The following is a 23,392-nucleotide window of genomic DNA, read 5'->3' as shown; positions in this document are numbered from 1 at the left end:
GCCTCCCACCTCCAGTCCCCGTGGACAAGGTCAGGTCTGACCCTCACTCGGCACCTGGGATCAGCCCTGTTGTTCAGAGTAATCAATGCCTTCCCCTGACTATAGTGACTTGGTTCAAGGATGGTTATAGTAGCTAAATGAAACCAGCGACAGGCCCAGAATACACATGAATTTTTAACACTGGGGGAGAAATGTTCCCCTCCCTGCTGGGGCCAAGCTGAGGGTGGGGCCAGAGCCGAAGCCTCCATTGGCGCAAAGGCTGGTGCCAGGGGGCCGGCGAGGAGGGAGCCGGTGCAGGGAGGAGAGCCGGGAAGGCTGGAGGCCCTGCTCCATCACCAGGCTGTGGTGACCTCCTTTGAGGTCCCGCATCACTGTCACACCTGATGCTAGCCCAGGACTCCGAGTTCTCCGTGACCTGAGCCAAAGCTGACTTTTGAAAACTGGCTTGGGTCGGGCATTATATCGCTTGCCATTGTAACTCTTCAATCATGACTGGTTGGAAATGGACAGCCGTGCAGAGAGGAGGACTGAGCGCTCGGACTCTCATTACCCTCCCCCTGCTTTCTGTAGAGAGCAGGGTGGGGTGCAGGCAGCCCCTGGATTCTTTCTCCTCCGTTCCCCTGTCTCCTCTGTTCCACCCGGCTCCCACTGCCTTTGAAGCAGAGAACGAAGACACTTCTCATGATTCCGGTTTCTGCTTCTGGTTCGTTCTTTCTTCCAGGAATGGCCAGGGGCTCTATGTGGATCCTCACGCTTGAAAACTGTTAGCATACTATCACCCGGCTTGCCAGAGGCATACATTTTTTTTTTTTCAACGTTTATTTATTTTGGGGACAGAGACAGAGCATGAACGGGGAAGGGGCAGAGAGAGAGGGAGACACAGAATGGGAAGCAGGCTCCAGGCTCTGAGCCATCAGCCCAGAGCCCGACGCGGGGCTCGAACTCCCGGACCGCGAGATCGTGACCTGGCTGAAGTCGGACGCCTAACCGACTGCGCCACCCAGGCGCCCCAAGAGGCATACATTTTATATCGAGTGCGAATTCCCTTCCCAAGAAACCCCGTCCTGTCTCACGTGATGAAAAATGAGGATGTCAGCGAATCTTTGGGAGCCGGGAGCCTTGCGATAGGGTGCCGAGGGAGCATTTTACATTTGCATAATACATTTGCGTTTTACATTTGTGTTTTACATTTACTCTCTTTCTGTATAAGCACCCCCCCACATACACACACACATACACACACAGGCTGATGCCAGGTCTCTGTAAGCCATTCGGAGATTCATCATCATCCCCGTTTCTCTCCAGACAGAGCTGAGGGAGCAGCTGGGGTGGAGAGAGGGTATCTCGGTTCATCCCATGGCACAAGGGTCTCAGGGACAGTGTGCGTGATGGCTGGAGGGAAGCCCAGCGAGACAGTGCGCTCGCTGTAGGATGGAAGAGATGAGGTGTTCTGTTGGTTCACAGGCAGCTGATTCAGGGAACAGGTGTTTGCCCCTGGACAGAATCTTTGGTTTCTCTTTGCCCGAAGTGCCATCAATCATTCTTCCTCCCTTTGGATGAGCTGTGTCTACCCGGCCATAGTTTAAAATAAACTTCTTCCAAAGGAATGACATTTTAACTCCAGACATGGAGTTTTTGTGTAAATACCTACGTGCGGAGGAAGGCTGCTCCTTTTACGCAGATTCACTCGTGGCCGCAGCATGTGAAGCTGCCTGTAAGCAGGTGTGCGTGCCTACACGCACGCACAGTGTCGTCACAGCATAAGCGTATGGGATACGCGAGGGTGCTTGCTGCGCCAACACGGCTTTTACGTGACCAAATGCCTCCTACTAAGAACAACTGTGTTATTCTTTAAGTGCGTCAGGTCAGGTGCTCAGAAGCAGACCGGTGATGGAGTTGGGAATACCAGAGGGTGTCCGGGCAATAATACCGTGAAAAATAAAGATGGTGAAGCAGAACTGGACAAGAGGGGCGGGGGACTCAGATCATAATAAACGCCTGACAAGTCTCAGGCAACCCAGATGGAGAGACTTGGTGCATGGATTGTGCACCTAGGAGAGGCCAGGAGCAGCCCGGGTGTGTGTGGACGCGCCCTGACCAGCGTGGCACTGGTTTCACTGCTGCCTTCACCCTGGGGGCTTTGGTAAGCCTACCATCTGCGGGCTGGAAGGCAGGCTCTCCTCGGAGGAGGTCTGATCCGTGTACCCCTCCCTTACTGCCACGTGGACCACAGCTCAACACTAGACAGCAGCAAAAGCAGGGAAGCTTGGAATTTGCACAGATTGACCGGATACGCTGGTTTGGGTTGTGATGCATGGTGAGGGCACATTTCCTCTCTTCTTCCCTCGTAGAGGCTTGTGAGGTGCCTCATAAAAGGACGAGCTCAACAATTAGTTTTATTTCATTAACTTCATAACCAAGCCAGTGTAGTTACTTTTTAAAATCAGGCTTACTGGGGCACCTGGGTGGCTCAGTCGGTTGAGTGTCCGACCTCGGCTCAGGTCATGATCTCACCGTTTGTGGGTTCGAGCCTCGCATCAGGCTCTGTGCTGACGGCTCGGAGCCTGGAGCCCGCTTCGGATTCTGTGTCTCCCTCTCTCTCTGCCCCTCCCCTGCTCATGCTTTGTCTCACTCTGTTTCTCAAAAATAAATAAATGTCAAAAAATTTTTTTAAATAAATAAAATCTGGCTTATTGAGTTAAAATAGATATGAAATAAAATTCACCAATTTTAAGGGTACGGTTTGACGAGTCTTGATAAATGCATGTAGTCATGTATCCATCGACGCAATCATGATAAAGAACATTTCCATCGCCCCGAAAAGTCTTCTCATAACTCTTGGTAATCAGCCACAAGCCATTTCACCAGAGTTGTGCCTTTTCTGTTACTTCATATAAATGGAATCATGCAGTATATATACGCGTTTCTGGCTTCTGAATATAATGCTTTAGATATTCGTTCATGTTCTTGTGTGTATCAGTAATGGGTCTGATTTTACTGACAAAGAGTGTTCTACTTTAGAAATCTACCACAATTGTCTCTTTACTGGCTAATGGTTTTGGGGTTTGCATTCAGTTTGGGGCTAAGATGGATAAAACTGTTTTGAACATTGGAGTATGAGTATTTTTGTGGACATGTTGTCATTTCTTTGGGGAAAATGCCTCAATTGCGATTTGCTGAGCTGTAGGTAGGTGCATGTTTAACTTTGTGCAAAACCATCAAACGGTCTTTTGGTATTTGTACCATTTCACATCCCCACCAGAATTTCTCAGAAACAGAAACAGGTGTGTTCCTGAGAGTTCAGTAGCTCCACATTTTTACCCAAACTCGTTCCTTTTCCAGACTTGAGCCTGGCTAGTAATTATATCATAGTATGCCATCGGCATTAAAAAATGTCCTTCGTGACCGAAGATATTGAACACCTTGTGTTTTTTGGTAATCATGTCATTTTTTTGGTAAAGTGTCTACTCAGAGTTATTTGCCTACTTAAAAAATCAAATTGTTCATTTTCTTGTTACTGAGCTGCACGTGTGTGTATGTTTTCTGGATGTGCGTCCTTTATCGGTTATAATTTTGCAAGCGTTTTCCACATCTGCGGCTTCCCTCCTTATCTTTGTCACATCGGCTCTTGGAAAACCAAAGTGTGAAGTTTTGAGGAAGTCCGATTTGTCTTCTTTAGTAAGCCTACCATCTTTTTTGTGTGTTTTCTGAATTTCTTGTGATGCTGTCCTAAAATTACTTCAAAATATAAGTTAGAGATTTTCATTTATGCAGAATTTTAGAAAAGTAACGTAAATGGCTAGGTAGTTAGCTGTTTCTCTACGCTCAGTTACTCGAATCGGGGGGTATCTAGGAACAGATTTTACACACTATACCTCAGGACAAAGCCATTTAATTTGTACATTGTATTTAATAGAAAGTCATCAGATTTCCGATAGGGAGCTTTGAAAACTTGAACATGATATTACATATCATCTCCTGATAAGGTGTTTTCTTTTCTTTTTTTATTATTTATTTATTCTGAGATAGAGAGAGCTGGGGGAGGGGGGCAGAGAGACAGGGAGACAGAGAATCCCAAACAGGCTCCATGCTGTCAGCACAGACCACAGCTCAGGGCTCGATCCCACAAACTGTGAGATCATGACCTGAGCCGAAATCAAGAGTAGGGCGCTTAACCAACTGAGCCACCCAGGTGCCCCCTAATAAGGTGTTTTAAATTGTTGTTATTATTTTAAATCTCTGGGCTTCCTTTTTTGGTATTCACATTATTCTTTTAATATTTCCAACGTATAAAGGCATATCTTTTATCACAATCGTTTTTTTGAAAATCTCGAGGATATCTGACTTTCCCCTTTGGGAAAGTATCTCCCCAGATACTTAATTTAGGCGGCACAGTCACATTTTCTGAATCCATTTTTGTCCAGTACTCAGAATTGAATTGAGTTTATTTCATTATCCATTTTAAAACTGTGTCAAGAAATTGTGTGTTATCCAAAAACATCACTTCACATTATGTCTTAGTAAAATACTTCACTACCCTCTGTGGGTAACCAAAATGATCTACGACAACTTACGTGGCCTAATTTTAGAGGATCCCCAATCTCTTCTCCCCCACCTTAGTCTCATCCTGGCCAAGTACTTGTGATCTCGTTTTATGACACATTTCAATTACTAAACAAAGAAATTTCCAAATAGATATCCCACAGAACTACCGTTTGTTCAATAAAAATGTTATGCTATATTCAAGCTTCTGGTACGTCAGCTGTAACTTGAAACTCTGTTTCTAAGGCATTTCCTAGTATACTGGAAGCACATTAGAAAAGAGATCATTGCACTTAGTCTCTAATAACTATCTTTGAAACTTTCCTGTATAATTAACAACCATTCAAAAAGAAAGTGCAGATGTACAACTGAGAGATAAGAAAAGCAGTTTCTAAATGTGTGAGGCGGAGTGCCTGGGTAGGTCAGTTAGGCATCCGACTTTAGCTCGGGTCGTGATCTCATGACTCATGGGTTCAAGCCCCGCGTCGGGCTCTGTGCTGACAGCTCGGAGCCTGGAGCCTGCTTCCGATTCTGTGTCTCCCTCTCTCTCTGCCCTTCGCCCGCTCACATTCTGTCTCTCTCTCTCTCTCTCTCTCTCTCTCTCTCTCAAAAATAAATAAACATTAACCAAATTTACATGTGCGATGCGTAATATAGCATATAAATCCATGCAACTCAAAACCGTTGCTGACCACACTTCTCAGCATTAAACACCACCACCAATTTTGTTTGACATGTATTCGTTCTCCTCAAGTATTCAGAGAATGCAATAAGCATCATTTTCTTAATTGTCAGATTTTTCATGAATATATTAGGGTATTACCGTTTTTTCCACAAGTCACAAAACAGAGTTGCCGTGATCTTTGCACATTTTCAGTAAGAGAGCCAAAATGAGAACAATTCTGGCTAATCTCCTCTCGGATCTGAATTAGTATTACAAGTTTGATGTTGGGAGTTAAAAATAGTATCATTCATGAGAAACAATGCCAAAATTATTATGCTGATACAGTGCATTAAGGCCTAATGAAAAATACTTCAACGACCATGAGCTAACACTAGTTAGAGGCATGAGGAACATTCATGGGGACTCTTTGGGGTGTGTAAGTCAACTACGAGTCCAGGAAGGAGCCGTGTGCAAATCTGGTTGCCATGCAAACACCTTAGAGGCTGGGCCTCTGGCTCTACTCCCCCCGTCAGCCACAGCAGCGTGGACACGGGCAGGCTGCTGTCTGTGCCGTGATGCAGGGGGAGAGAATGAGAGTCACCTGTTTGTCTCCATCTGGAGCGATCCCTCCCATTCCTGTGCTGTGCTATGCGGAAGATTTAATTCCAAGGAATTCTATTTGCGGTGGGGTTTGCTGTGTGCATCAAGTGCATGATGCTGTCGGGTGGAAAGCCCATCAAGGCACAGTGGGATGCCGGGTCAGCAAAACTGGGTGAACTATTCACGCTCGCCGCTGCTGGCAATGTGGGACACCCTGTGCAAGACTGACGAGGTTCTGTTGAGAGTTGGGCTTGTTAGTGCCGCGATGCGGGACCCAGAGCCCAACCTGGGTGGTTAGCTGTGAAGAGAGGAGGGAGAAAGGGAAGGCTGGTCTTGGACTGACAACTCCCTGCCAGTCAGGTGCCACCAAAGGCTTTTCGAGGGACACAACCCACATCGTCCTCTGGTTGTTTAGAAGAACCAACACCAAACTCTCTGTGCTGGCACTGGGGTTGCTTCTGTGGCTAGTCTCCAGGACGGTGGGGAGCTGGAGAAAGGAGGGACCTGCCTGGGAGGGGCTGGCACAGCAAAAGCCATCAGAATGATGACTGTGACCGGGTCCAGGTCCTCAGAAGGGGACTGTGCCCTGGATGAGCTGGTAGGGATGCCCTCCTCAGATTTGGACAAACCAGGTGGTGGGGAAAGGGTACACTGTGTAGACATCCACTGGGAATTCCCAGCATTCCCTCCCCAAGGACAATCTGAGCTTCGTTGGGGTGGTGGAAGGATCTACCTCTGCAGTGGCATCATTTAGTTCTTCTTTTTTAATTTTTTTTTAAGTTTATTCATTTTTGAGAGGTGGAGAGAGAGACAGAGTGTGAGTGGGGGAGAAGCAGAGAGAGAGGGAGACACAGAATCCGAAGCAGGCTCCAGGCTCTGAGCTGTCAGCACAGAGCCGGACGTGGGGCTCGAACTCACAGACGGCGAGATCATGACCTGAGCCGAAGGCACTGGCTTAACCGACTGAGCCACCCAGGCACCCCAGCATCAGTTAGTTCTTACTCTTACCCAATGGACCCACGTGTAGTTGAAGACAGTTGAGGTTTAATTTATATAAATAATTCTGGAAGCAGCTTCCATTAGTATTCTTGGTGTTCACCCACCCGTGTTTCCTCTTCTGTGACGCTGGCCGCCGCGTCCTCGAGACGTAGATACACACGTGTAGATAGATCATGTAGATATGTGTGGTCAGGCTTTGGATGCCGCATATTCTCCCAGGAGTTACTGCGGTATTTAGTTGTACCTGAGAGGCCACAAGGGTCCCGCCACCCACTGCCGCATTGTTGACACGCCGTATGGTTCCGAGAGGGTCTTCTGACCGGATGCAGGATGAACCTTGGTGCCCAGACCCTGTGAGCCTGCACGTGGTGACAGCTTCATGTATTGTATCAAATGTCCCAAAATACCGTGGTCACGTAAAAACTTCTGGGTTGCTAGGTGCTGAGACGGACCGGCAACAAAGATGAGGTGTTTTCTGGTTTTTGTTTGTTTGGTTTTGTTTTTTGTATAGCTGGTATACTAGCCATGTGTTTGCAATTTTCTAGTGTTTTCTGTTTTCTCTCATTGTGTTTCTGGCTTTTCTTGTTCTTTATCCTTTGCAGTTCTTTCTGGGAGAGCACTTTATAAACTGCTGGGTCTTCTGGGTATGGCTTTCCACGGGTGGAGCAAAGCCCATTTTCACCAGGCAAAGTGGATGACAACAGAGTCTGCAAGTCTGGCAGCCACAGGTGCCCCGGGAGGACCTTGATATCGTCTGTCCCCAGGGCTCCGTGCGACGAGGACATTCCGCAGGGCACCCTTCATGTCAGGACCGTGAGACATCGTCCTGCTTATTAAACACCAGCAAAGATTTCTGATAATTCAAGAGTGCGGGAAGTCCAGCACTGAGAACTAAGTTGTGGGACTTCACAGACCCGCCTGTCTGGCCCCACTTTGCCCTCTCCAGGCTGCACGCACTGCCACCCTCTCTGGTGCCTGTGGAGCGGGTGTCCAGGAAGCTTCAGACCGGCTGGAGGGCTTCGGCCAGAGGAGACACGCCCTTGGTTCTCAGCGGGCTCGGCAGCCAGACAGGCCAGCATCGTGTATTCGGGTAAGACCTAATTTCTCTATTGTTGTTGTTGTTTTATGGCTGCAATGTTTTGGTCTTGTTTGAAAACTCATTGCCTACTTCAAGTTCAATAAGACATCTGTGGTTTCTGTTTGAAGTCTCATGTTTCACTTCCTGAGTTTGATCTATGTTCCATTTCAAGGTAATTCTTGTGAATGGCATGAAGTAAATATCGAGGGTTATTTTCATTCCTATGCTTATCCATTTTTTTGCTGCAGAATCTGTTGAAAAGACAATCCTTGCCCCTGTGGGTTACTTTGGTATTTCTGACAAAAATTTGTTGATTATATGCATGTAAGACATTTTTGGGCTTTTTACTCTGTTCCATCCTATATATGGCTGCCCTTACGGAAATACCGCTCTGTCTGGTTGACTGTGGATATACAATGAGTCTTAAAATCGGCAAATGTAAGTCCTCCCACTCTCCTTGTTTTCAGAACTATTTAGACCATTCTAGTTCCTTTGCATTTTCATTTCCACTCTGTAATTTGTTTGACTATTTCCGTTCAACAAAGTCCTAGAAGGTTTTGATTGGGATTATTCATATATCAATTTGGGGAGAATTAATATCTTAACAATATTGAGCCCTTCGTTTCATGGATGTGGTAAATCTAACTTATTTAGGTTGTCTATGATTTCAGCAACATTTTGTAATTTTTACTGTACAGGAAATGCGCATCTTTTGGTGATTTTGTCAAAATAATTTTTGGGCGGTATTATTTTTTAAATTTCAGTTTTCAGTTGCTCATTGGTAATACATAGAAGGGTCCATGTGTCCTACAGCTTTGCTGAGCTCACCTGTTATCAATAGTTGATAATTTGTGGATTCTGTAGGATTTTCTGAGTAGATTCTCGCTCTCTGTGTCTCTGTCTCTTTCATAGACAGACACACGCACACACACACACACACACACACACACACACACACACACACACACAGAGGACCTTCAGTAAAACCTGAATGAAAGTGTGGAGGGTGGACATCCTTGTCTGTTTCCAACCCTGGAAAGCATTCGGTCTTTCATATTAGCAATGCTGCCAGCTGCAACTTTTTGTGGGGAAACGGTCCTGACTTTCATAGATGTTACACCAGGTGTTTTCGGAGAGCGGGCCTCGGACCGGAAGTATTATCAGCGTCTCGGAGCTTGTTATAAACCCCAATTCTTGAGGCCCTGTCACACTGAAGCAGAAACTCTGGGGCTAGGACCCCGCATTCTCCATTTTAACAGGCCGCCCAGAAAATGTTAATATATTCTGAAGTTTGAAAATATTACTTCAAATTCTTTATTGCTTTCTCTTTTTTTCCTTCCTTCTCTCTTTGGCTCACAACTTGCAGAGTGTTTGGTAGTTCTTTGGCCACGTGTCCCAGGATGGATCTGTCTGTGTACTCAAAACTGAGTTCTGGTGTTTGTTTCCACGTCGTAATATTCCCAGAAAGCCTGATGAAAGTCTGACGTGAGAGTACTGCCCTCCTCTTCATGGCAGGAAGGGGCCCTGCCCGACATAGCTCCCCAAAAGGATGGTCTGCCAAGCGGGGTGAATAGTAAGGCAGCCAAACGGGGGGGCAGACAGTATAATGTGTATTTTTGCCCCAGGTCCTCTTTTATTATTCATTAACCTTTAAATAAAGCCACCTCTTTTCAAGGTGACTATTTGATCTCACACTCTCATGAAACATCAGCATAATGAATTTGCTGATTGTTTCATATTTTACGCACAAAACTTCACACTCTCGGAAAGACAGGGTGACTTGAGGAAAGTTACAAAGGGGAACTTTTTTGGCCGCTTGAGGTGTGTGATGCCAGAGTCCCGTAAACAGCCCAGGTCGGGGCAGGTGAGAAACAGGGACACAGAACTGTGCACAGAGATGTAGCCTGACTGCTCTTTGTCTCAATATTTCTTTCTTTCTACGTTGAATTAGCCTGACTTTGCACTAAAGACAAGCAAATCCGATGAAAGGAAACTTACTCTGCTTTGACATATGAAAAACAAAAATACGACACGTTCCCACGCATCCAACCCTTCAAAAGAAAATACAGAAAGAAGATGCTAAAAGACAAATCATTTATCCAAGTTTATTCTCAGAGCTGGAGTTCAGAAACAGTGGAAGTTTCTGAACTCCAGCAATGCCTTTTGGAAGGGAAATAAATCGTTCTTAAAGAGGTGATGTTTTTATTCTCAGATTTCGGGCTCTCGTCCCGCGTGCTAGAACAATTTCGGCTTCTGTAAAACTGTGGCTCACACACATCTGCATACCTTCTAAAATTCATCAAATGTTGCCCCAACCCTCCTCCCTGGTCTCGTCTCCTCTTTATTCCTTAAACATCATCGCCCTGTAAATACGTACATGAAATTATTTTATCATGACTACCTGCCGTATGTCACAGGCTGGAAGCTACAACCCTCTAAAGAAAGATGATCTCCTAGCGGAATGGTATTTGGGTTGTAGACTGTTTAGGACCACACAGGCGGTCACCTGCTTGGTCCACTCATAAGACTGGCCCTAGGAAAAATTCATCCCTGTGCATACATTGGGGCCAAATGAGAGCTAATGATATTCTCCAAACCAAAGTATTCAAAGGACACACACAACAGAATAATTTCTAGAAGCTGGACAAGCATGGATGAACATAGGAGTTGCATGAATAAAATAATCATAATTTTTTTTGACGTTTATTTATTTTTGAGAGAGAGACTCAGAACGCAAGCAGGTGAGGGGCACAGTGAGAGAGGGAGGCACAGAATCCGAAGCAGGCTCCAGGCTCCGAGCTGTCAGCACAGAGCCCGACGCGGGGCTCGAACCCATGAACCGTGAGATCATGACCTGAGCTGAAGTCGGACACTTAACTGGCTGAGCCACCCAGGTGCCCCTGAATAAAATAATATTAAAAGCTTTTATTTTATGTTACTCTAATACACAAGCCCATAAATTTATCCACATCTAAAAAGGAAAGTAGTCTTGGTTATTGTGAGTTCTTTTGCCTCTGTTAAAAATAAGGAACTACATAAATATTTAAGCAGCTTCCTTAATGATGTTGCTAATGTTCTCAGGCATGGGCTTCTGTTGGCAGTATACTTTGTGTACCTGCTAGCAGCTTTTGTCCCCATTAGTATCTAAATCCCTTCCAAGTAATTGTGAGAGAATAGAGTTCTCTTTTTTGGTAGAAAGCCAACTTTGTCTGCACGTTGCAAGGGTTTGGCTAAAATGAATACGAAATACAGCGCAAGAGTAACGTGTTGTATCATTATCCACAATTTTCCGGAAACCAGGAACAGCCTGCGTTCTACCACTCTTCAGCGATCCAATTTCCAGGTTTGTGTAAAACCACATGGTTCCATTTGGATTGAGCAGATACGGCCCGGCTGCCCTAGGATATGCATAGTATAATCATCATCTAAATGTAGAGGACTCTTATCCTGGAGTCTCCTGACAGCAAGAATTTTAAGATTTATTTATTCGACACATATTTATCGAAAACCTAACATGTGGGAGGAGCCAAAGGTGGAGCAGACAGCAGTGCAGTAGGAGTTCATACGATCAGAGGACAGGCACGTGGGGGAGAGGGACAACGCCGAAGTCAGGGTGACCGAACAAGATGGTTACAGACTGAACACGGTGGGTGAAGGTGGCAAGCGGGGGGTGAGGCGGGCAGTGGGCCAGGGGTATCAGGGAACAGCCCACCCCCAGGAAGGGGTGACACTCAAGCTGGACATAAAAGGCTAAGAAGGAGACATCCACGTAAAATTGGAGACGAAGAGGTTAGAATTACGTTCCCTCAATGCAAACAGGTCACTCAAAACATGGAGTGACCAGGAATTTTTATTTTTGTATTTTTTATGTGAGAATTAAGCCCTAGTGTTTTCATTTCCTTCAGTGCTCTTTGTTAAAGCCAACAAACAATTCTTTTTGTTTTTTAAACATGGTTTATTGTCAGCTTGGCTAACGTACAGTGTGTAAAGTGTGCTCTTGGTTTTGGGGGCAGATTCCCGTGATTCGTCCCTTACATACAACACCCAGTGCTCATCCCAACAGGTGCCCTCCTCAGTGCCCATCCCCCTCAATCCCCAGCCCCCATCATGCCCATCACCCACTTGCCCCTCTCCCCCACGCCCCCATCCACCCTCGGTTTGTTCTCTGTATTTGAGAGCCTCTTATGGTTTGCCTCCCTCCCTCTCTGTTTGAGACTATCTTCTCCCTTCCCTTCCTCCGTGGTCTTCTGTTAAGTTTCTCAAGATCCATGTATGAGTGGAAATATATGATATCTGTCTTTCTCTGACTGACTTATTTCACTCAGCATAATACCTTCCGGTTCCATCCACGTTGCTGCAAATGGCAGGATTTCATTCTCTCTCATGGCCAAGTAGTATTCCATTGTATATATAAACCACATCTTCTTTATCCATTCATCAGTCGATGGACATTTAGGCTCTTTCCATTATTGGGCTGTTGTTGAAAATGCTGCTATTAAATATTGGGGTCCAAATGCCCCTATGCATCAGCACTGTGACCAGGAATTTCTAAAGCACGTAATTCTTACTCAGAAGAAATGGAAGCCTTAACACATCACGTCCCATAACCTGGCAGCACTGTGGTTCGCAAAGTTGGAAATCCTGAGTGGCACAGACCACAGCCTTTCTGCCCTTCCCCCGGGTCCCCTGCTCCCAGCCTCTTGCCGCTGGTACTCGTGACCCCGTGCCCCTTGGCGCTGGCGAACCTTGTGCTCCACACTCGTCCACGTCACTGTGGCAGAAGGACCGAGTCTCTCCTTACCTCTTGTTCTCTGGCCTCAAATATTCTCACGTCTGTGTGTTTGCTGGTGAGGTTATGTCAGTGACAAATCTTCTCTTAGAGACAAGCTTCTCCGGATTCAAGTCCAACAGAAGCACGTTTCCCCGTGATTCTCTTCCTCTGCCCTCCCCACCGCCCTGGCATCTCTCCTGCAGCTCTCACCCCACTCAGATGGGCTCAAGGAAAAGCAATGGACAAGGCGCTCCTTGATGGAAAGGAATGAATCTGTAAGAGTGAAATTCCAGTGACAGGGCATGTCCCAGCTGGCTGCTCCTTGGTGATGTTATCTCAGTAGGCTCCTACTTTAACACCTCAGAGAAGAGGCTACTTATAAAATTATGTCTCTGGTAGTTTCTCCCAGGAAATCCCAGAGACCCAACTGAAACCCATTGAGACCCCAGAGACTGTTCTGGGGAAGAGAGATTGGAATCGACAAGTTCTCTCCTGAGCTGTGAGGTTCCTACTTAGGGCCGCTAGAAAGACTCTCCCGTTGTCAGGAGACCAGCAGCATGGGTTGTGATGGCAAAATCAACACAACAGGAAACTCCCCAAACTGGAAAAATCTAGACGTCCCTCAATAATAAAATGAATAAATATACCACGGTCTATGCATATTCACACAGAAGGATAATATGAAACAGTAAAAATAAATACATTTGAGCAATGTGTATCGACATGAGTGATTCCTTTACGTGCAAATTCTTTTTTATTTTTATTTTTTATTTATTTTTTTTTTTTTACAAATTTTTTTTTCAACGTTTATTTATTTTTGGGACAGAGAGAGACAGAGCATGAACGGGGGAGGGGCAGAGAGAGAGGGAGACACAGAATTGGAAACAGGCTCCAGGCTCTGAGCCGTCAGCCCAGAGCCCGACACGGGGCTCGAACTCCCGGACCGCGAGATCGTGACCTGGCTGAAGTCGGACGCTTAACCGACTGCGCCACCCAGGTGCCCCGCAAATTCTTTTTTAGAAAAAAAAAAAAAAGCAAGTGGGGTGCCCGGATGGCTCAGTCAGTAGAGCATGTGACCTTGATCTCAGGGTTGTGAGTTCAAGCCCATGTTGTACGTAGAGCCTACTTAAAAGAAAATAGCTTAAAAAAACAAGTAATATGAATTCATCATGTAGCATGAAATCATTTTAAAATCTCCAAAACAAACAAAGCAGATGTGTTTGCATAACACACATGTATGTTTAGTAAAACTGCAAAGAAAAACAAGGAAATAGTAGACACAAAATTTACAATCATGCTTCATTTTAAAGGAAAAAGAGAACCCACAGGGACTCTAATGGCTGTTCATGAGTTTTGCTAATAATACTCTTTTTTTCTTGGGTTCAGTGATTTGTGTGTGGGCTTTTTTTTAATCATTTATATCTCATAGTCCTTTATACTTTATGAACTTTCAAAATGAATTCATAAACAATATGACTCTCGGCCTTATTAACAATTTGTGCATTCCAATTAATGAAATATGCTACAGCCAGATCCGCAGTGGAATTTGGAGTCCACAGGGACAGTACTGTCCAGGATCTGATTCCAGGGAAAAATGGAAAATCCAGCGGTTTCCTCGGGAGAGTGATCCTTTCAGATCGGTGTCAGCAGGAGAGAACTGACGCCCCAGCTCAGACCATTCCCCGAGAGCCCTGCTGAATTTCTGCTGAGTTCGTAGATGAGCTACGATGTGCCTGCACACGTCACCTCAGGCCCTTTCTTCCCAGAGGAACCAGTCCTCCATGAAGATGTTGAGTGTCCCCTTGGTGGCAGGCTATGATGGGTCCACACGGGAAGCAGGGATGGTACAAAGTGGTGGTTAAGGGGGCAGTCTTGGTAGTCAGCTCAGCTCTTCTAGATCTTTCCTCCGTCATCCACATCCTTTTCCTCTCACCGTTCTGCAGACACCTCACCTTTCCAGCCAAAGACTTTGCTCAACCCACCGCCTTGGCTGAAAGTCTCTTCTCCCCTCTGGAGTCGGGCCACGTCTAAGCCTCTGGCAAGGTCCCCTTCCAGCCGGTCAGTCAGTCAGTCAGCAAACAGCCTGTTTGTAAATGCAGAACACTCAGAATTTGCTGCCTCGATGAGACTTGGATGAATTTAATATGCATTGATCTCATCACTGTGTATACAGTTAGCCTAACATTTAATACGTGTATATGCATTGTCTTATATATTCTAATGCAGTAGTCACCAAATATTTTTTACTCATGGCCCCATGTCAGTTTAATGGGGACAGTTGACCAACAAGTCCCGATCCAATTTTATGTGGGAAGAAACATAAAGATAATGGTAAGCCACCGTACCTGAATACTCCCATGGATTATTTATCACTCACAGTATGGGGATGGTGATTAATATTTGAGTTATGATATGGGTGCACTTAAGGTCTGTTTATTGTAAAATCCGAGGCACAGATATTGCTGACAGAGATATTCATCTCTACTCATTTTACATTAGGCAAACACTATTAAAAAATGGAACCGATAAATAGGTAAGCTGATAGGAATTTGTCACCCAAAAGCAAAAGTAACAGCAATTGAACATCGTAATTAACTCAACATTGTTGTTGCGATGATTACAAAGTCCCTCCTGGAAACAGAGGAATGTAACTATCCATAGGTCATAGGTGTGCCTGCTTTCTAGAAGCTCTATGAACAGTGCTAGACGTTTCACGGCAACCACTCTTCTTCGTAGAAAACTAAATAAGGGTATTGGGAGGTTCTGCCATTGTGCTCACTTTCATTTATGAATGTTAATTTTATTTTTTTCCACGAATGTACTTTTTTTTATAATATAATTTATGGTCAAAGTGGCTTCCATACAACACCCAGTGCTCCTCCCAACAGGTGCCCTCCTCAACGCCCATCACGCACTTTCCCCTCTCCCCCACCCTCCCGTCAACCCTCAGTTATAATTCACTGTTTAGGTAACATGTAAAAGGTTTTAGTCATACGTAAAAATAAGTGTCCAGAATCGCATATGCTTTACTGGTAATTCTAGATGATATTTACATCGTTTTGAAAAACATCCAGGTCTATCATAGTAGCCAGGGATTGGTCTCGCCTCTACGTGATGTCTGCTTACGTGATGTTGGTTTTGTTGTGCTCCCAATTATCAAGTTGAGTCTCAACACCTCAGGCTGATTATAACAAGGACCAAGGCTGGCTTGCAGCCACACAATTTAGGAGTTAGGTGACCTTGAACAAGCCACTTAAACTTTTTGGGCTTCAGTTTACTGGCCTATGAAGGCAGACCGGTATCTCATGGAACAGTTGTAAGAATTTTCGGCACTCAGGGTGTAGAATCAGGCTCTGGTGTGAAGAACTATGCAAACGCAGGGGCTCCTGGGTGGCCCAGTCGGTTAAGCGGTCCACTTCGGCTCAGGTCATGATCTCACGGTTCGTGAGTTTGAGCCCCACACCGGGCTCTGTGCCGACAGCTCAGAGCCTGGAGCCTGCTTTGGATTCTGTGTCTCCCTCTCTCTCTGACCCTCCCCTGCTCATGCTGTCTCTCAAACATAAATAAACGTTAAAAAAAAAAATTAAAAAAAAAAAGAACTATGGAAACACAGCCTCTGACCTCATGAATGAGATTAGTGAGAAAGACAATAGGACGTGAAGTGAGGAGATCTGGCTCAGGTGGCCCTTTTGCTCTGCCCCCATCACAAAGGCTGACGTGAGTCTGACTCGAGGTGACATCTCCTTTCTCATGATCTGTTCTTCCTTCTTGAAGGTGTTTTCCTGCCCCCAAAGCAACTCTGGACCCCCCCAGAATCGAGCAGTAGCCTTGGTTTCACAGTCTCTGACCAAGTTGTGCACTGAAAGTCTCGGGAGTATTACTCACTGCAGAGGTTACATTTTATTTTATTTGTTTATTTTTTTGGTTTTGCCTATGTTCTTTTATTTTTTACTAAGTTTTATACTTTAATTCCAGTATCCTTAACACACTGTCGTATTAGTTTCAGGTGTTCAATATAGTGATTCAACATTTCTTTTTTTTTTTAATGTTTATTTATTCTTGAGACAGAGATAGAGCATGAGCAGGGGAGGGGCAGAGAGAGAGGGAGACACAGAATCTGAAACAGGCTCCAGGCTCTGAGCTGACAGCACAGAGCTCAACATGGGGCTTGAACCCACGAACTGTGAGATCATGACCTGAGCTGAAGTCGGACGTTTAACCAACTGGGCCAACCAGGTGCCCCAGTGATTCAACATTTCTATACTCGGTGCTCCTCATGAGACGTGTACTCTTTAATCCCCATCACCTGTTAACCCCCCACCCCCACCCCCCACCCCCCTCCCCTCTGGTGACCACCAGTTTGTTTTCTGTAGTTAAGAGTCCGTTTCTTGCTTTGTCTCTTTTTTTTCTTTGCCTCTTTGTTTTGTTTCTTAAGTTCATCATTTCATAAAATCACATGGTATTTGTCTTTCTCTGATTGACGTATTTTGCTTAGCGTTATGCTCTCTAGCTCCACCCACATCATTGCAAATGGCAAGATCTCATTCTTTTTTTATGGCTGAGTAATATTCCATTGTATACATACCACATCTTCCTTAGCCACTCATCAGTCGATGGACACTTGGGCTGCTTCCAGAGTTTGGCTGTTGTAAATAATGCTGCTACAAACATAGGGGTGGATGCACCCTTTGGATTTGGTAACTACCCAGTAGTGCGATTGCTGGCTCATAAGGTAGTTCTATTTTTCACGTTTTGAGGAACCTCCCTACTCTCCTCCACGTGGCTGTACCAGTTTGCATTCCCACCAACAGTGCAAGAGGGTTCCCGTTTCTCTGCACCCTCGCCCGCACTCGTTGTTTCTTGTGTTTGGGATTTTAGCCGTTCTGAAAGGCGTGAGGTGGTCTCTTATTATGGTTTAGATTCGCATTTCACAGTGGTTACATTTTAAAAGCCTGCTCCTAGGAACAGTAACATTTTAATCCAAGGGAAGGTATCTCCATCACAAGGTCCTCAGCTTGGGGCCAAAGCCTCTAGATTTGAATAGAGGGCCCTGTGCGCATGTGTGTTTAGGTGAGAGCGTGCGCACAAGAATTTTAGAGGGAGACAGTACAATTTTCACCAGATTCTCAAGAGGATCCTTCATCCTGAAAGGCTTAAAAACCAAGTCTAAGTGAGAACGTTGTAGACAATGCAGCAGGACCAAAGGGGGCGGCCCTTGCACAAGGGGCAGACATTGTCCCCAGTTGTTAGTTGTATACTGGCCCTACCGTGGGAACAGTGGGGCTGCCCTGGAAAGAAGTCAGGCCCCAAAAAGCTCTTGTTCCAGTTACCTGTCATCCTGCAAAAATAAGCATTGCCCCGTGCACGATTCTCTATGAGGGAAGCTCCCAAAAGTCTCAGGGCAGTGGTAAGAGGGCGTATGAACCATCCCCCGTCCTCCAAGGAGCACAAACTTTCATTTCCATGAAATGGGTCGTCCTTCTGCGAGGCATCCTTATGGACTTGACCCTTGCTCCTGGGTCCTGTGGGAGGCCAGCTTTCCTATTCCAGCTATGCCCCAGACCCCGAGTAAAACGTCCCTGGGATCTCCTGCCTGGCAAGGCAACCTAGCAGTGACGAAATCCTCCGTTGTTGAGTAGAAGAAAGACTGAAAGCTAAGTGGGAAAGCGGGCAAGGACAAAAACTATATTCTCATGTTGGGGGCAATTTAGGATTAATCCCTCTTAATATGGAAACCGCATGAAGGATCTGGGAATATATGCTGGCCACTGTAAATACCTTCTGTGCAGCTGGGAACCACTCCTGGGAACTAATGTAGAAAGTTTACAATCGCTTACGAAAATGCAGTGTTACCTCCAAAGGTTTCCAGGCTGAGATTTGCACCAGAGTCCGACTGATACGTGATTGGTACATGGACTGTGGCTCCAGACAGGGACACAGACTTGTTGGATGTCAGTCCAGAGCCTGTGCAGAGTTCCCGGTTGGGGAAACTATGTTTCTCCGTGCCTCAGTTTTCCCGCTAGGTTGTTACGAGAATTACATTGTTAGGAGAATTAGGAGTTAATATATATAAAGCACTTACAACCATACCTGATGTAGTAAGTGCTTGATAAAACAGTCTCTTACGTATCACGGCTGCTGTTTTAATGGACACATTTTTAAGTTAATAACTATATTTGTGTAGGAATCATTCACGCAAATCTGAGAACGTTGTGTCCCAAGACAGCCATTCAGGCCACCCACATGCTCCTTGACCTTGGTAAGTTAGTTAACATGTTGGCAACTGCAATGTGTAAATAATAATATAAAAATACACCCTGGCCGGGGGGGGCGCCTGGGTGTCTCAGTCAGTTAACCATTCAACTTCGGCTCAGGTCATGATCTTGAGGTTCATGGGTTAGAGTCCTGTGTTGGGCTCCATTCAGGGATCCGTCGGAACGCTGCCCGGGGCAGAGAGTGTCCTGCTCACGCACGAAGGTCAGAGCATCGGTTCATCCTCCCCTGTGACCTTCAGAGAGATGATATCAGCCAGTCACATTCCTCCGGACTCACCCGGGATGTGTTACATGTTGGTCCTGACATAGATTTGCCGACCAAGCACAAGCCCTGGTCTGTGAACTTGGAAATCTGCTTGACACGCGGTCACCTGATGAGTGGTTATTCTGACTTTTCTACACCCATCCTTTTCGAGTCTGCTTAACATTGCTCAGTCACCTGCCATTCTATGATCTCTTGGTGTTTCTTTGAATTTAATGTGGGGTCAGAAAGTGCTGAGGACCATGATCTCACCATCGCGTCCCCTTTACTGCTGTACCCACCATGGGACCAGTTCCTGATTGCTGCTGGACTGTGTCTGTCTGCTCGTCTTCTCGAAGCCTGATACTAAGTCACTGGAGAACCCTTACGCTCTGTTTCAGTTCTCTTAGTGTGCCTTTCCAATGTGCAAAAGCTCTTGGGAACCAAACAGTCAGTAGGTGACCATGGGCTAGTTGATAGATGAACTGGAGGACAGACCAGCCTGTGGGGAGGAGTGAACACAGGGATTCTCAGAGGTGGCCTCCTTCTGCACTTTGTCCCCTTCTTCACGCTCTGGTCACCTGCTGTAGTATCTGTGCAACGATCCCGTCCGGTCCCGGGGCCTCTGTGGTGTGATAGACAGAGGCCCCTCCAGCTACAAATGCCATACAACAGAAAGGGGATGGAGTGGGGACAGAGGAAGCGTTTCCAAAGCATCGCCAGGAGATAAATGCTTAATGCTGTCTCCTTCTAAAATCCATTTAGTAAGTAACGTGCAAGGGAATAATGTGACTATAGCAATTTCATTCTGCATTTTTAATGTTTGGCCAGGAAGTAGCAAGAGGGCGAGAGCAAACCTTTTTTTCTTTTGTTTGTCTTCCCTACAAGTCGGTGACAGAAGGTGGAACATCTCAATGTCTGGCTCCAGCCAAGCCCCTGTTGTGATGGCAGGGAGCCTCGTCTCTGAGGGTAGTTCAGAACTCTAAGACGCTTGAATCCTCAGACTTGGGATGAAGCGGGTAGAGCCTGGACCCCTGCTGGTATGTTTAAGGCTGTTCATGAGTACCTTTATTGACAAGTAGAAAAGAATGACCTGTGATTCCCGTTTTATAATCGAGGAAGGTCAAACTATCTGTGATGGCAGAAAGCTGTTCTGTGACTGCCTCTGGGTGCAGAGGGGCAAACCGGGGAGCTGGGTTACAAAGGACCACAGGGAGTTTTAAGGGGATGGATGTATTCATTGTTTTGATTGTGACAGTGGTGGTTTTCTTTGCCAAAACGATCTAACTTTACACCTTAAATACTGCATTTCATTATGTCCACGATCTCTCGAGAAAGCTGTTAAAAACATATGTCCTCAAATACCACTTGTAGGAAAATGCCCAGAGTATTTTCAGTCGAAAGAGCACCAAAAAGGAAGCAACTCAGATGCCCATTAACAGGAAAATAGGATTCTTTTAAAAGCTGCATCTTTATGCCATAAAATAAATCATGGCAAATAAAAGGAGCACAACTATTGATGTTGGCAGCACTGGGGAGACTCTCCAAAACATGCTGCTGAACCAAGGAAGCCAGACACAAAATTGCAGGATTCTGTTTATACCGAACCGTAAGGACCAGCAAAAGTCCATTTATGATGATGGAAATCAGAGAGTGGTCCCTTCTACGAGCTGAGGGAGAGTGACCAGAAAAGGTGACGAAGAACCCCCCTGGGGTGGTGGAAATGTTTTCCGTGCTGTCTTGATGAAGATCACGTGGCTATTGCAGAGCACATGGAGCTCTTGGATTTAATTAACGTCTATTGTACGTTCATTGTGCTGCAATGAAAATAATAAGAAATGACTACTCTTAGAAATGACAGATATATATATATATACACACATATATACATGTATATGTACATACATCTCTCTCTATATACATATATACACATATATACACGTATGTACATACATGTGTATATACATATATACACGTGTGTATATATACGTGTATATATAGAGATTATGTATATATACATGTATATATATGTATATATACATACATGGATATATGTGTGTGTATATATATATCTCTCTCTCTATATATATACACACACACACACATATATACATACATCTCTCTCTATATACATATATACACATATATACACATATGTACATGCATGTGTGTATATACATATATACATATGTGTACATATACGTATATATAGAGATGCATGTATATATACATGTATGTATGTGTGTATATACATACATGGATATATGTGTGTGTATATGTGTGTGTATATACATATATACACACACACATAGAGAGAGAGAGAGATACACACATACATAGAGACAGAGAGAGAAAACCTTTCATAACAGTGGGGTGGAGAATCCTTTTCTTTTTTAATGTTTGTTTATTTGTGAGAGAGAGAAAGAGAGGGGGGAGGGGCAGAGAGGCAGGGGGACAGAGGATCCGAAGCGGGCTCCAGGCTCTGAGCTGACAGCAGCGAGCCCGATGCGGGGCTCGAACTCACGAACCACGAGACTATGACCTCAGCCGAAGCCAGACACTCAAATGACTGAGCCACCCAGGCCCCCCATTGGGGTGGGGAATCCCTTGACTGCCATGTTCAAACGTGCTCCAGATAGCACTGAAATATCGTTAAAAGCAAAGGCAAATGTGTTTGTCCCCGTCTATCGGGTACAATTAAAGCCGGAGACAATGTATTTGTGTAGCTGCACCAGCACGACCCACCTGCGCTCCCTGGGCTCGGTCGCTACAGCACAGAGAGCCTCTGCCCCCATCTCTCTGGGCAAACCTGGTCCTGCTCAACGGTTGTGAAAATGCCCAAGAAAATATCTGCCAGCCTCTGGTTGTCCACGGCATGGGCGTGGCACGTGGGCGTCGTGGCGGCCATGACTTCTCTCCGCTCATTTCGTTTCCTGCCATCCACGGAGGCTTCCCACCCAAGTTCAGACAGTGCACAGGAGTGAGACCCCCAAATACGCAGTCGAGGTCGGCCACCCACATGCTCCTTGACCTTGGTAGGTTAGTTGACATGTTGGCAACTGCCATGTGTAAATAATAATATAAAAATACAGCCTGGCAGGGGAGGCGCCTGGGTGTCTCAGTCAGTTAACGATTCAACTTCGGCTCAGGTCATGATCTTGAGGTTCATGGGTTAGAGTCCTGTGTTGGGCTCCATGCTAACAGCTCAGAGCCTGGAACCTGCTTCAGATTCTGTCTTCTGTGTCTCCCTCTCTCTCTACCCCTTCCCCCTCGTGCTCGCTCTCTCTCTGTCTCTCTCAAAGGTAAATAAACATTTTAAAAACTTTTTTAAAAATACACCTAGGGTTTGAATTGTCGTGATAATTACTAAAATACCGGATTTACAGCATCTAGCGTAGAGCTGTGCACTTGATACGCGATATACCTGACAGGTTTTGTTGTTATTGTCCCGGAAAAGTTCTGTCCCTTAATTAGAAGGACAAGAGTCACTAGAGCATCACTGAGAACATATTACGCATCGGACGGTCTCTTATGAGATGCAGGGAGTGGGAGGCTAATGGAGAAGTCTTAAATTTTGAAGCTAATAATTGAACAAGGAGAAGGAGTCTTCTCAAAACAAAGTCAGGATTTTCAAAAGTAGATGAATGCATCTGTTGAAGTGGGTAGATGACAATGTCATGTGCACGTGTCTTCCAGCCCTGAATTTTCAGAGTCTCCAAGGTGTGAATACAGAGTTCTTACGGTGGCTGGTGGTCGGGAGAACCCCTATTCTGGGACATTGAAAAGGAATCGGAGAGCTGAAAAGAAACCAAGTGAAACAACACACAACCAACTGTAACTTCACATTAGCTGAAATGATGCTCCTGTGGGGCGTGGGGTGGGGGTCGTAGGTCTTTGTATTCGTGCTGGCCTCCAGGAAGCCCTTCAAACCCACCAGCCATATATCCCCATCAGGGCTTTTACACCTACTTCCCTCTTCTTGGAGCACCATTTCCTTCAATATTCCCCATTGGTGCTTTCAGATCCCTGCTTAGATGTTGACTTTTTAGAGATACCTTGTGCCAACATTTTAAATAGAACCCAGTGCTGTTCTCTGTCTCCTTTGCTAGTGGTTTTTGTCACAGTATTTATCACTACCTCATGATTAGGGATATTTATTTATTCATTCACTCATCACACACACACACACACACACACACACACACACACACACACACACACA

General features: G+C 45.5%; 1 long non-coding RNA gene across 1 annotated transcript in view; it reads left to right on the top strand.

The window, feature by feature from the left end:
- The window catches only part of LOC121022930 (uncharacterized), an 81,961-nt gene that overhangs the window by 48,319 nt on the left and 10,250 nt on the right, over nucleotides 1-23,392 (top strand). Inside the window, exon 2 of the long non-coding RNA XR_005787176.1 lies at nucleotides 7,408-7,895. This is a non-coding gene — a long non-coding RNA (uncharacterized LOC121022930). The remainder of the gene's footprint in view (nucleotides 1-7,407; nucleotides 7,896-23,392) is intronic.

The sequence above is a fragment of the Herpailurus yagouaroundi genome, unplaced genomic scaffold, assembly GCF_014898765.1.
Source record: "Herpailurus yagouaroundi ecotype Mexico unplaced genomic scaffold, PumYag 483, whole genome shotgun sequence".
Lineage (NCBI taxonomy): Eukaryota > Metazoa > Chordata > Mammalia > Carnivora > Felidae > Herpailurus > Herpailurus yagouaroundi.
Note: the sequence above shows the minus strand (reverse complement) of the source record. Positions and strands in the feature narration are given on the sequence as shown.